This window comes from Artemia franciscana, chromosome 1, assembly GCF_032884065.1.
Source record: "Artemia franciscana chromosome 1, ASM3288406v1, whole genome shotgun sequence".
In the NCBI taxonomy this organism is placed as follows: domain Eukaryota; kingdom Metazoa; phylum Arthropoda; class Branchiopoda; order Anostraca; family Artemiidae; genus Artemia; species Artemia franciscana.
Window position 1 is genome coordinate 18,474,533 of NC_088863.1, and position 14,998 is coordinate 18,489,530.

Sequence of the window (14,998 nt, forward strand, 5' to 3'; positions counted from 1 at the left end):
TAAGAATGACCCCTGAATCACAAAGGCCGTAGAATAAATAGTTCAAATTACTAAGAATACGTTAGCGTAAAGAGCAAGGTATTGTGGAGGAGACGAACCCCCTTATATACGTAATATTTTATTTTCATTTTAAGTTTTAATGCTGCTCATTACTTCGAGTTCTAAAAAAATTATTTATTTTCTCATTGTTTTTTTTTAATAATGCTAGAAAATCCTGCGCTCCCTTCATGGAAATTCTCTTCCCTTATGATAAATTCCTCCATAGAAAGATCCTCCCACGTAACCCCCTCCCCCCGACCCAACCCTACCCCAGCGCGAAAAGCCCCCCCCCCCCGAAAACGTGTGTACATTTATATAATATCCATTACTATATATAAACAGTGGTCAAGTTTTTAACTTGCAGCCCCTCCCCCGGGGACTCTGGGGGCTTAAGCCGTCCCCAAAGGCATAGTTATTAGGGTTTTGACTAGGCTGAAAGAAAAGCTATCTCAAAGTTTTGATCCGGTGACTTTGGGAGAAAATGTATATGGGAGGGGGACTAGGTGCCCTCCAATCTTTTTGGTCACTCAAAATGGGCACTAAAACTTTTAATTTACGTACACTGGGTTGATATGACCACCCCTGGGGAAAAAACAAACAAAAAAACAAACAAACAAATAAACACGCATCTGTGATCTGTCTTCTGGCAAAAAACTATAAAATTCAACATTTTTGTAGATAGGAGCTTGAAACTTCCACAGTAGCGTTTTATGATACGCTGAATCTGATGGTGTGATGTTTGCTAAGATTCTATGACTTTTAGGTGCGTTTTCCCCTATTTTATAGAATAAGGCAAACTTTCTTAGGCTCGGTACTTCTGATGGGTGAAATTAAACTTGATGAAATTTATATATTTAAAATCAGCACTAAAATTCAATTCTCTTGATGTAACTATTGGTATCAAAGTTCCATTTTTTAGAGTTTTGGTTACTATTGAGCCGGGTCGCTCCTTATTATAGTTCGTTACCACAAATTGTTTGAACAAATATGAATGCCTAACCACTGCATATCAGAGACAACGGACGGAGAAGTTAGAGCATGGAAGAGAAATGGGCATAGACTTTGTATTAAAGACTAGGTACTCACACTTATCAATAACAATAACAATACTCAATGACAGGCCAACACTTTGGAATTGTTTTGGAACAAATGATACGGAATTCGAGAGGCTAGATCTAGAACAGCTTAAAAGAAGTATATCATCCACATATGCAATATAAGAGACATTTACCAAATCATAAAAAAGAGAGGGCATAATTTTTGATAGTACACTCTGGTTACAACTAATGATAAGATATGGTGAAAGAACACCACCTTGACGCACCCTTGATCGGATTGGAATATTCATAAAAATTAGAGTGAAACTTTATACGAACATGGGAATTACTATACCCATCCTGAAAAACCCGAACGACAGAAACGTTGACTCCAGAACTGACAAGGGAAAACATAATTTGAGCATGAGAAACACTGTCAAAAGCTTTAGACAGGTCCAGTGCACAAAAATGGACCTCAGAGCCGCTGACTTGAGCCTTTAAACGGACAAAAGTTAAAACACGGTGGCCATGCTGGCAACCAATACGCCACCTGAATCCAAACAGATTTTGATTGTTATCCGTAATTTCTGTTACAAAAGGTAACAAAACACACTCAAAAACTTTGCCAAAATCATAGGCCACAAACTTAATCATCACAAACTGAATCACAACTTAAAAGATCCATTCCACGCTTTAGCATCAAGGTTACTGCACCGCTTAGAAAGGAGTCAGGCACCAGAGAGGATGCCAAGCACATTTGGAAAAGCAGTTGCAGGTGAAACACTAAATCTCGCGACTCCGTTCAAAGGTCAGAGACAGCATACCATCATGATCAACAGATTTCGAATTAAGTTGTTTAACACTTTTAAGCACTTGTTCACAGGAGATTGGGATTATATGCTTCTGCTTCAGCTTCAAGAGAATTAGGAGATACGAGAAACGCGAATGTGCAGCATAGTTAATGACAATGAAAATACTATAATAGTGCTTAATCCAAGAAGCCACGGGAATAACATCGCTAGAAGCAGAGGGTTCCAGCCTAGAGGAATTGATCACTTGTCTTCATTGAGATGCAGTTTTGGGAAATTCGGACCCATTATACCGTACACTACGCAGATCCTTTACTCTACTTTTAATGCCTTTTAATTTTTGACATCTTTCCAAATGGAACTACGATTTTTTAGACGAGCCCGGACACGAGGGACGGCAGCAGCTTATTCTTGCCTCAAACAGGCAACGATTAGAAGATAATATGTGCTTAACAGGGAGCGAGCATTTTGTAAATAAATTCTAGTGCACAGCAAACTGAACGAGATTTGAATATTTGAGAGGAGAACAGCAAGGGTGAAAATGCATAATGGAAGGTCAATTTGTCTCCATTCACTTTGATAAAACCATTTCTTATCAAGCTTACTGCCAGTTACGGGCAACCGAGATTGCCAAAAATAAATGGAGACGCTTAAGGATATTGGGAGATGGTCGTAATCACGCTCATCCTCATTCACATGTACATCCGAGGAAGACACAGTAGCAGAGCATACACAATGGTCAATGGCTGTGCAGAGTTCCACTGTTATGAATGTACGTGTCTAGAATCTTTTGGGACAATACGGAAACCAGCAGTTAAAGACCCTAAAATAAGTTCAGCGCGACTTGAATTATTGCATAAATCACAGTTGAAGTCGTCCATTAGAACCCATTCGTATCCATGACTTTCAATATTTTTGATCAGACTTCTGATGGAGGGGCACACAGTTGCAAATTATGTCAGAGAAGACAGTGAATCCTGGTTATGAGGAAGGTAAACATTGACCAGTACAAAATTATTAATCCTAATAGCCAAAAAATTATCAGCTGAATGCGAGCATTCTTTTGATGAGAACCATATATACTCCCAGAGAATAATTTACAACGCCTACCCCAGGCCCACGAGGGCTGTGTTGACACCTGAGCTTTTACTATATGACCTTTGAACTATTTTGAACAAAAAGGCTATCTAAAAATTTTCGTCGGATGCATTTGGCGAAAAAGGGGCGTGGGGTGGAGGCTAGTTGCTCTCCAATCTCTTTTGACTTTTAGAAACTGAAATAGAACTTTCAGTTTTCAAGCAATTGAGCCGTTTATGAAGTTTATACGAGCATTCCTTCCATAAGAGCCAAATGTACCCCCAGGGCATAACTTAGCATGCCTGTCCCCGGGGCCTGGGGGGCTGTCAACCCCGAAGTTTTTGTTATACGATCTTGGAACTATTTTTAGAAAATGGCTATCTCAAAGTTTTTATCGGATGTTTTTGAGGAAAACGGGTGTGGAAAGGGGGGGGATCCTATTTCCCTCCGATCTCTTTTTACCCTGAAAAACTGAACTATAACTTTGAATATCCAGTCAAATGAGCCATTTCTGTAGTTTATAGGAGCACCTCTTCCATGAGAACCAAATATGCTCTAAGGGCATAACTTGCAACGCCTGCCCGAGGGCCCTGGGGGTTGTGTCGACAACGGAGTTTTTCTTATATGGTCTTTGAGCTATTTTCAACAAAATGGCTATCTCGAAAGAAAAATTTCAGATGCATTCAAAAAAAGGCGTGGGGGGCAAGTTGCCCTTCCGAAATTTCAGCTCTAAATTAACTCTAGACACTACTAGATGGAGATCTTTACTTTAAAAATCAATAACCTCATCCCTATATACCCTATTATCTCGTATTGATCCTGCCAGTCTTCGGTTCACTATAGCATAATCAAAAAGATTTGCTGTTTTACGATCACTTCAATGCCACGTCAACTAATGGGCCATCGCATGACCAAACACCGTACTGATTATAACTAGATTGTTATACCTACAAAATTTCAAAAGTGTGTAGCCATTACTGTTTTTTTTCCTGTACCAAATTTACCTATGCTAGGATACCATCTATCCCTATTTCTACCGATCTGGACGTTAAAATCTCCTAGTAAAAACACCATATTTCTACCTGGGACCCTGTCTATTTGCTCCTGTAACTGTAAGTGAAATTCATCTGAGTCACTAGTATCTCCGTCAGTCGGTTCAACAGGGGCATATACTACTATAACTGATACCCTGAACTTTTTAGTCATAAAATGAGCAATTAGTATTCTATTATTAATACCTTCCCAGCCTAAACAAGACTTAGCAGCTTCCTTATTCATCATTAGCCCTACTCCCTGTCTATGTACCCCATCCTGCCTACCTGAGTAAACAAATTCTATATCACTTAATTTTATGCTTCCTACCACTGAGATATGCGTTTCTGAAACTCCTAATAAGTCCAGGTCAAATCATCTGAATTCGTCAGTCAAGTGTCGATACTACAGTCATTTCTTAACGCTGGAACAATCCAAGTTCCAATTTTCATGTTCTCTAAATCATTGAAATTATTTTGGCCTTAAGCAAAGCAATTATCCCGGATACAAGTGCAGGACGGAGATCATCACATCTTCTAAAGTCCGCACCGAAGCGCTTAAGCCGGCTTAGAATCGGACAGCAAGAAGTCCCTGGGACCTCTAGTGGAATGAAGGCTTTGTGCAATCCTCTTCTTGGTCACAACATTGTTTTCAGCACTTGGCAATGCTCTTCTATCTTCAAGAATCGAAATCTTGCACAGACAGTCCCAAGCCTATTACCTCCGAGTCATTATATATTCATTGCTACAAGCAAAGCAGCAAGGTTTTATGCTACTACGGGGAACCAGGATTGAATTGTCCAGAGAATATTTCTATGTGGAGGGGGATTTTTTGTAGAGGTAGAGCCAGGTATCCTGACGTTATTTAAAAAACCATAAAAAATTGAATAAAAAAACAAGTTTTTTCAACTGAAAGTAAGGAGCAGCATTAAAAATTAAAACGAATATAAATCATTACGTATACGAGGGGGATCGTCCCATCCTCAACACATCGCTTTTTACGCTGAAAGTTTAAATTTTGTCCCAATTCTGTAAAAACGACTCCTGAAACACAAGGGTTGTTTAATGAGAACAACAAGTAACTTTTTTAAAGTGCCGAAAAATTGTATCGTGAAGAGCGAGATGTTGAGGGGGGCAACTCCCCTCATATACGTAATAATTTCTGTTTGTTTTACTGTTGCTCCCTACTTTCAGTTGAAAAACTTGTTTTTTTTTATTTAATGAAGCTTAGAGACAAACATTTTTCTAAAGGCAATAGAAAGACTATGTCAATTTAAGTAAAAGTATATAAAAACGGAAAAAGTAAGTAATTAAAGTAATTAATTAAAGTAATTAAAAAAGTAAGTAAATACACTATACAATAGCCTACTAAAGAAAATATAGGATATACACTCTCAGCATTCAGTTCTGTTGAGTATTGCAGAAGCATTAGACGGATATCAAATACAAATCTTTAATTTAATATTTTTAATTCAATTTTTAATACCAAAACCAATATATTTGATACCTTTATGCTTCATAATTGTAAAAAAATCAAATCTTTTTCGAAGTGACAACTTGATAAATACAATGATAATTAAACACAAAATAAAATAATATAAAGAAATGATAATAAAACACGAAAAACGTATCCATTCAGGGCGAAAAATCTAGAAATTCCTAGCATTCCATTCAGGGGAAACATTTCTGATTATAATGACTTCAAATATCAAACAGTTCGTATTAACGAACTGTAGTAAGGAGCGACCAAGCTCAATAGTAAACGAAACTCTAAAAAACAGAATTTTGATACCAATAGTTACATCAAAAGAGTTGGATTTTAATGCTAATTTTAAATATATAAGTTCATAAGTTTAGTCTTACCCACCAAGAGTTACAACCTTAGAAAATTTGCCTTATTTTACAAAATAGGGGGAAATACTCCTTAAAAGTCATAGAATCTTAACGAATCACACAACGAGATTCAGCGTATCAGAGAACCCAACAGCAGAAGTTTCAAGCTCCTATCTGCAAAAATGTGGAATTTTGTATCTTTTACCACAAGACAGATCACGGATGCGTGTTTATTTGTTTGTTTTTTGTTGTTTTTTTTTTCCAGGGGTAATTGTATCAACCCAGTGGTCCTAGAATGTCATCAGAGGGCTCATTCTAATAGAAATTAAAAATTTTAGTGCCTTTTTTAAGTGACCAAAAAAATTGGAGGGCACCGAGGCCCCGTCCTGCACTCCTTTTCCCCCAAAGTCACAAGATCAGAATTCTGAGATAACCATTGCATTCAGCATAGTCGAAAAAAACCCAATAACTATGTCTTTGTGGACCACTTACTCTCCCACAGTCCCCGTGGGAGGGGTTGCAAGTTACAAACTTTGACCAGTGTTTCAAACAGTTCGTGGTAACGAAGTGTAGTAAGGAGCGACCCGGCTCAATAGTAACTGAAACTCTATAAAATGGAATTAAATATATAACTTTCATCAAGATTTGTCTTACCTATCCAAAGTTACGAGCCTGAGAAAATTTGCCTCATTTTGGAAAATAGGAGAAAAAACCCCTAAAGGTAATACAATCTTAAAGAAAATCACACCATCAGATTCAGCGTATCAGACAACCTTATTGTAGAAGTTTCAAGCTCCTATCTACAAAAATGTGGAATTTCGCATTTTTTGCCAGAAGACAAATCACGGATGCGAGTTTATTTGTTTTTTTGTTTTGTTTTTTCCCACGGGTGATCTTATCGACCCAGTGGTCCTAGAATGTCGCGAGAGGACTCATTTTAACGGAAATTAAAAGTTTTAGTGCCCTTTTTAAGTGACCAAAAAATCGGAGGGCACCTAAGCCCCATCCCACGCTCGTTTTTCCCCCAAAGTCCCCGGATCAAAATTCTGAGAGAGCCATTTTATTCACCATAGTCGAAAACCTAATAATTATGTCTTTGGGGACGACTTACTCCCCCGCAGTCCCTGTGGGAGGGGTTGCAAGTTACAAACTTTGACCTGTGTTTACATATAGTAATGGTTATTGGGAAGTGTACGGACTTTTCAGGGGGACTTTTTTGGTTTGGGAGGGAGAGTTGAGGTGGAAAGGGGTACGTGGGAGATTATTTGCATGGAAAAACTTCTCATGTGGGAAAAGACTTTCAATGAAGGGGGCGCAAGATTTTTTAGCATTATTAAAAAAAACAATGAAAAAATAAATATGAAAAGTTTGTTTCTACTGAAAGTGAGGAGCAGCATTAAAACTTAAAACGAGCAGAAATTATTGCGCATATGAGGGGTTTACCTCCTCGTAATACCTCGCTCTTTACGCTAAAGTATTTTTTAGTAATTTCAACTATTTATTCTACGGCCTTTGTGATTCAAGGGTCATTCTTAAGGAATTGGGACAGAATTTAAGCTTTAGTGTAAAGAGCGAGGTATCGACGAGGGGTGAACTCCCTCATATACGCAATAAAAACATACGAATATAGAAGTTCGTTACGTAAGTTAATTCGTAAATTACGTATATTTTTTACTAATGAAAATGTTCGTAAAAAAATTAAAAGTTCTAGTTGCCTTTTTAAGTAATCAAAAAATTGGAAGGCAACTAGGCTTCCTCCCTTTCTCATTTTTTCTCAAAATCTTCCGATCAAAACTATGAGAAATCCATTTAGCCAAAAAAAAAATATGCAAATTTTGTTTAATTATTTATGCGCGGAGAGCCAAGATCAAAGCATGCATTAATTGAAAAACGTCCAGAAATTAAATAAAAAAAACAAGTTTTTTTTAAATGAAAGTAAGGAGCGACATTAAAACTTAAAACGAACAGAAATTACTCCGTATATGAAAGGGGCTTTTCCTCTTCAACGCCCTGCTCTTTACGCTAAAGTTTTTTACTGTTTTAAGAAGTACAGTTTAGAGAAAGAGTCAAACTTTAGTGTAAAGTTTGACAGTTAGTGTGCTAATAACTGCACTAATTACTGATAAACAAATACGTATTTACGATCGATTTACGTATTTACATGAAAGCTGATTCTTTGATTGAATGTTATCAAACAGTTCGTGGTAACGAACTATAGTAAAGAGCGACCCGGCTCAATAGTAACCAAAACTCTAAAAAACGAAATTTTTATAACCATAGTTACATCAAATGAATCGCATTTTAAAGCTGATTTTATATATATGAGTTTCATTAAGTTTAGACCTACCCATCAAAAGTTATGAGCCTGAGAGAATTCACCTTATTTTAGAAAATAGGAGGAAATACCCCTTAAAATCTTAGAATCTTGACGAAAATTATACCATCAGATTCAGCGTATCAGAGAGCCCTGCAATAGAAGTTTCAAGCTCCTATCTAAAAAAATGTGGAATTTTGCATTTTTTGCAACAAGACAGATCACGGATGCGTGTTTATTTGTTTGTTTGTTTTTGTTTTGTTTTTTCCCCAGGGGTGATCGTATCGACCCAGTGGTCCTAGAATGTCGTGTGAGGGATCATTCTAACGGAAATTAATAGTTCTAGTGACCTTTATAAGTGACCAAAAAAATTGAAGGGGATCTAGGCCCCCTCCCACGCTCATTTTTTCCCAAATTCACCAGAACAAAATTCTGAGATAGACATTTTATTCAAATTAATCGAAAACCTAATGACCATATCTTTGGAGACGACTTACTCCCCCATAGTCCTTGTGGGAGGGGTTGCAATTTAAAAACTTTGACCAGTGTTTACACACAGTAATGGTTATTGGGAAGTGTACAGACGCTTTCAGGGGGATTTCTTTGGTTGGGGTAGGGGTTGAGGGGATGGGGAATATGCGGGGGAAACTTTCCATGGAGGAATTTATTCGTGCGGGAACCAAATTTCTGTGAAGGGGGCGCAGGATTTTTTTGTATTTTTTTAAAGAACAATGAAAAAATAAATATGAAAAAAAAGTTTCAACTGAAAGTAAGGAGAAGCATTAAAACTTAAAACGAACAGAAATCGCTGCGCATATGAGGGGTTCACCTCCTCCTAGTACTTCGCTCTTTACGCTAAAGTAATTTTATTAATATCAATTATTTAATCTATGGCCTTTGTGATTCAGGGGTTATTCTTAAGTAATTGGGACAAAATTTAAGCTTTAGTGTAAAGAGCGACGTATTGACGAGGGGGTGAACCCCCTCATATACGTAATAAAAATATACGAAATATGGAAGTTCGTTACAAAAGTTAATTCGTCAGTTACGTATATTTTTACTAATAAAAATGTTCGTAAAAAATTAAAAGTTCTAGTTACCTTTTAAATAATCAAAAAATTGGAGGGTAACCATGCCTACTCCACCGCTACTTTTTTCTCAAAATCGTCCGATCAGCACTATGAGAAAGCCATTTAGCCATAAAAATAAATTAATATGCAAATTCTGTTTTAATTATTCATGTGCGGAGAGCCAAATCAAAATATGCATTAATTCAAAAACGTTCAGAAATTAAATAAAAAAAAGTTTTTTTAATTGAAAGTAAGGAGCGATATTAGAACTTAAAACGAACAAAAATTACGCCGTATATGAAAAGGGCCTCCTCAACACCCCGCTCTTTACGCTAAAGTTTGACTCTTTCTCTCAGCTCAAATTTTTAAAACAGTAAAAAAGTTTAATCAAACAGTTCGTGGTAACGAACTGTAGTAAGGAGCGACCCGGCTCAATAGTAAACGAAACTCTAAAAAACGGATTTCATCAAATTTAGTCTTTGTTATCAAAAGTTACAAGCCTGAGAAAATTTCCCTTAATTCGGAAAATAAGTGGGAAACACCCCCTAAAAGCCATAGATTCTTAACGAAAATCACACCATCGCATTCAGCATATCAGAGAACCCTATAGCACAAATTTCAAGCTCCTATCTACAAAATTGTGGAATTTCATATTTTTTGCCAGAGGACATATCACGGGTGCGTGTTTATTTTTTTTTTTTTTTCTTTTCCCCAGGGGTCATCGTATCAACCAAGTGGTCCTAGAATGTCGAAAGATGGTTCATTCTAACGGAATTGAAAAGTTCTAGTACCCTTTTTAAGTGACCAAAAAAATTGGAGGGCACCTAGGCCCCCTCCCACGCTCAATTTTTTCCGAAAGTCAACGAATCAAAATTTTGAGATAGCCATTTTGTTCCACATAGTCGAAAACCATAATAACTATGTCTTTGGGGCTGACTTACTCCCCACAGTCCCTAGGGGAGGGGCTGCAAGTTACAAACTTTAACCAGTATTTACATACAGTAATGGTTATTGGGAATTGTACAGACGTTTTCAGGGGAACTTTTTTGGTTTGGGGGGGTGAGGGGAGGGGGATATTTGGGAGGATCTTTCCTTGGAGGAATATGTCATGGGGGAAGAGAAATTCAATGAAAAGGGCGCAGGATTTTCTAGCATTACTGTAAAAAAACAATGAAAAAATAAACATGAGTTTTTTTCAATTGAAAGTAAGTAGTAGCATTAAAACTTAAAATGAACAGAGATTATTACGCATACGAGGTGTTTTTCTCCTCCTAAACACCTTGCTCTTTATGCTAAAGTATTTTTAGTAATTTCAACTATTCATTCTACGGCCTTTCTGATTGAAGGGTAATTCTTAAAGAATTGGGACAAAAGTTAAGATTTAGTGTAAAGAGCGAGGTATTAACGAGGGGACAAACCCCCTCATATACATAATAAAAATATAAGAATATAGAAGTTTCTTACGTAAGTTAATTCGTAAGTTACGTATATTTTTTACTAATAAAAACGTTTGTTAAAAATTAAAAGTTCTAGTTGCCTTTTTAAGTAGCCAAAAAATCCGAGGGCAGCTACGCCTCCTTCCCCATCCATTATTTCTCAAAATCGTCTGATCAAAACTAAGAGAAAGCCATTTAGCCAGAAAAAGAATTAATATGCAAATTTCATTTTGATAATTTATGTGCGGAGAGCCAAAATCAAACATGCATTAATTCAAAAACGTTCAGAAATTAAATAAAAAAACTAGTTTTTTAACTGAAAGTAAGGAGCGACATTAAAACTTAAAATGAACAGAAATTACTCCGTGTATGAAAGGAGCTGTTCCCTTCTCAACGCCCCGCTCTTTACGCTAAAGTTTTTTACTGTTTTATAAAGTAGAATTTAGAGAAAGAGTCAAACTTTAGCGTAAATAGCGGGGCGTTGAGAAGGGACCCGGATCAATTGTAAACGAAAGTCTAAAAAACGGAATTTTGATACTAATAGATACATCAAAAGAATGACATGTTTAAGCTGATTTTAAAAAATATAAGTTTCATCCAATGAAGGCCAACCCATCAAATTTATGAGCCGAAGAAAATTTGCCCTATTTTGGAAAACAGGGAGTAACACCCCCTACAAGTTGTATAATTTTAACGGAAATCACAACATCGCATTCAGCGTATCAGAGAACCTAACTGTAGAAGTTTCAAGCTCATGTCTACAAAAATGTGGAAATTCGTATTTTTTTTTCCAGAAGAACGATCACAAAAATGTGTTTATTTGTTTGTTTGTTTTTTTTTCCCCAAGGGTGATCGTATCGACCCAGTTGTCCTAGAACGTTGCGAGAGGGCTCATTATAACTGAAAATAAAATTTCTAACCTAACCTAGTGCCCTTTTTAAGTGACCAAAAAAATTGGAGGGAACATAGGCCGCCTCCCACTCTCAGTTTTATCCCAAAGTCAAAATATCCAAATTTTGAGATAGCCATTTTTTTCAACATAATCAAAAAAGATAATAACTATGTCTTCCTGGACGACGTACTCCCCCACAATTCCCTGGGAGGGGCAGCAAGTTCAAAACTTTGACCAGTGTCAAACAGTTCGTGGTAACGAACTGTAGTAAGGAGCGACCCGGCTCAATAGTAACCAAAACTCTGAAAAATGGAATTTTCAAAATCAAAAGAATTGCTGATTTTAAATATATAAGTTTCATCAAGTTTAGTCTTACTCATCAAAAGTTACGAGCGTGAGAAAATTTACGTCATTTTAACGAATATTAACGAAAATTACACCATCAGATTCAGCGTATCAGAGAACCCTATCGTAGAAGTTTCAAGCTCCTATCTACAAAGATGTGGAATTTATGTACGGGGCTACAAGTTACAAACTTTGACTAGTGCTTGCATATAGTAATGGTTATTGGGAAGTGTACAGGCATTTTCAGGAGGATATTTTTGTTTGGAGGCAGGGGTTGAGAAGAGGGGGATATACTGGGTGAATCTTCCATCGAGGAATTTGTCATGGGGGAAGAAAATTTCCATGAAGGGAGCGCAGGATTTACTAGCATTACTTAAAAAAAACAATGAAAAAATAAATATGAAATTTTTTTCAGCTGGAAGTAAAAAGCAGCATTAAAATTAAAACGAACAGAAATTATTACCCATATGAGGGGCTCACCTCCTCCTAACACCTTTCTCTTTATGCTAAAGTATTTTTAGTAATTTCAACGATTTATTCTGCGGCTTTTTTTATTCAGGGGGTCATTCTTAATGAATTGGAACAAAATTTAAGTTTTAGTGTAAAGAGCGAGGTACTGACGAGGGGGCGAACCCCCTCATATATGTAATAAAAATATGAGAATACAAAAGTTCTTTACGTAAGCTAATTTATAAGTTACGTATATCTTTTACTAATAAAAAGATTCGTAAAAAATTAAAAGTTCTAGTTACCTTTTTAATTAACCGAAAATCGGAGGGCAACTAGGCTTCCTCTCTCGCCTTTTTTTCTCAAAATAATTTGATCAAAATGAAGTGAAAGCCATTTAGCCAAAAAAAAAATATGCAAATTTCGTTTTAATTATTCCTCTGCGGAGAGCCAAAATCGAAATATGCATTGATTCAAAAACGTTCAGAAATTAAATAAAAAAAAAACAAGTTTTTTTTGAATGAAAGTAAGGAGCGACATTAAAACTTAAAACGAACAGAAATTACTTCGTATATGAAAGGGGCTGCTACATCATCAACGCCCCGCTCTTTACGCTAAAGTTTGACTCTTTCTCTCAATTCTTCTTTTTAAAACAGTAAAAAACTTTAGCATAAAGAGCGGGGCGTTGATGAGGAAGCAGCCCCTTTCATATACGAAGTAATTTCTGTTCGTTTTAAGTTTTAATGTCGCTCCTTACTTTCATTCAAAAAAACTTGTTTTTATTATTTAATTAAGGATTAAGGAAGTACAAAAACTTGCACAGCAAGAGTCGACTCTAGGAGGGAAAGCCTCCTGGGCTTGGGTACAATTTAGTTCTATGCAGTTTTTATAATGCAAAAAAAGATAATGCAAAATAAAAAAGGCATAAGATAATGCATAAAAAGGGTATAATGCAAAAAAAAAGAGTGCGTAATGTGTAAGTAGGTTATAAGCAGTAGTAGGTAAAGTCATACACCATATTGATAGGAGCCCAGAGACACAAGATTTTGTTCTCGTTTCACTGGATCGTAATATACATTTAGAATAGGTACTTAAGAATACTTAAGATACTTAAGTTATAGTTATAGTTAATATTTAATACTTAAGGATATAAGTTGTAGTTAATAGTTAAGTTATTTATAGTTAATAATTAAAATAATAAAATAATAAATAATAATAATAATAAATAATAATAAAATAATAATAATAAAATAAGTTATAATAAAATTAAGTTATAGCTAATACTTAAGGATACATAGGTACTTAAGAAGTACATAGAATAGGTACTTAGGTACTTAAAATTAGCCATTTCACCTGGATCAGCTACTCCTAGGGTTACTTTTTTTTTACCAGTGCACTGCTTGCAGAACAGTGCGTTCTGTTATTAAGCTGCTCTATTATTAGTGTCTGTCTTAAAGGTTCGTGCCAGTGTCTTTTAAAAAGTCAGTCATATCTTTATTGGAAATGGACAAAATATGTACAGAGTGGGAACAAAACTTACTCAAAGGTATTTAATCCAAAAGGGCTTAAAGCAAACTTAATAATATACGTTTTTTTAAGAAAATTGAATACCAGTTTAATATTAATATTCCTTCCAAAACTGTATAATTCAATTTGAGAGTCTGTTTTTCCTGATTGCTTACTTCTTAAGCAATCACTAAAAAGTCGTAAATGAAGTTATTAGAACGAAACGCTTACACACATGCTCTGGTTACCTATAACTGAGCAAAAAACCCTGATTGAGGTATTATCAGAACAGATGGTCAAGCGACCGTGAATAATTATTTTTTTCGCTAAAATGATAAAAATTCACGGTTGTAAGTTTTAAATTACCAACAATAAACTGTTTAACCATAAGATTGTCTTATTTTAAGAAAATCCTTGAGTAATATTAGCTATAATACGCCCTAAATTTAGTAGGTGTGAAATATGCCGCGGACATGTTTAAAAGTTATCATACCACAAATTTCTATTAACACTACATCTTTTTATTATAATTTTTAGTATAGAAGAGATACATATAAGATGTATTTAATTTCCAAATACTTCTGGTCGTATTTTAATTTTCATTTTTCCCTTATTCAGTTTTCATTTGTAGCTTACTTTTTATACTTATTTTTCCCTTTGTTGTTACTTTTTTCTTTGATTATTACTTTTTAATAATAACTCCAAAGTGTTTTAAGGCTGTAGGGATGACTGTGTGCAATTTACATATCTTTGTTTATTCAATATGGACAAACGAATATTAGGTAAAGGCATTGGAGGGTTACTTAGCATTCTTAAGGTCGTTTTTATTATCGCACTTTTCAGCCTGTTTTTTTTTTACAAATTTAGCTAGGTAAAAGCGTTATAGCGCGTCACTAAATAAGAAAAATCACGCCTCTTCGACCATCAGTGTACTTTTAAAAGAGGATTTATGTGTATTAGGACCCCTGGTGGAATCGCAAATGCATTCTAAAGAATATGATAATAACTTTTGGCGCTTCCGTACTACATATAAATATATATATATATATATATATATATATATATATATATATATATATATATATATATATATATATATATATATAATCAAACAGTTCGTGGTAACGAACTGTAGTAAGGAGTGACTCGACTCAATAGTAAA

The 14,998-nt window shown here is 35.5% G+C and overlaps 1 protein-coding gene across 3 annotated transcripts in view; it reads right to left on the reverse strand.

Annotated features, from left to right (window-relative positions):
* Window positions 1–14,074, reverse strand: part of LOC136026559 (uncharacterized) — a 55,783-nt gene extending 41,709 nt beyond the window's left edge. For 2 of the 3 annotated variants that reach the window (XM_065703266.1, XM_065703256.1), the window contains exon 1: window positions 13,942–14,074. The gene's annotated coding sequence lies outside the window, so the exon portion shown is untranslated. Of the gene's footprint in view, window positions 1–13,870 lie in introns of all 3 variants that reach the window. The other variant, XM_065703248.1, reaches the window with a different exon arrangement.
* Between the last annotated feature and the right edge of the window lie 924 nt (window positions 14,075–14,998).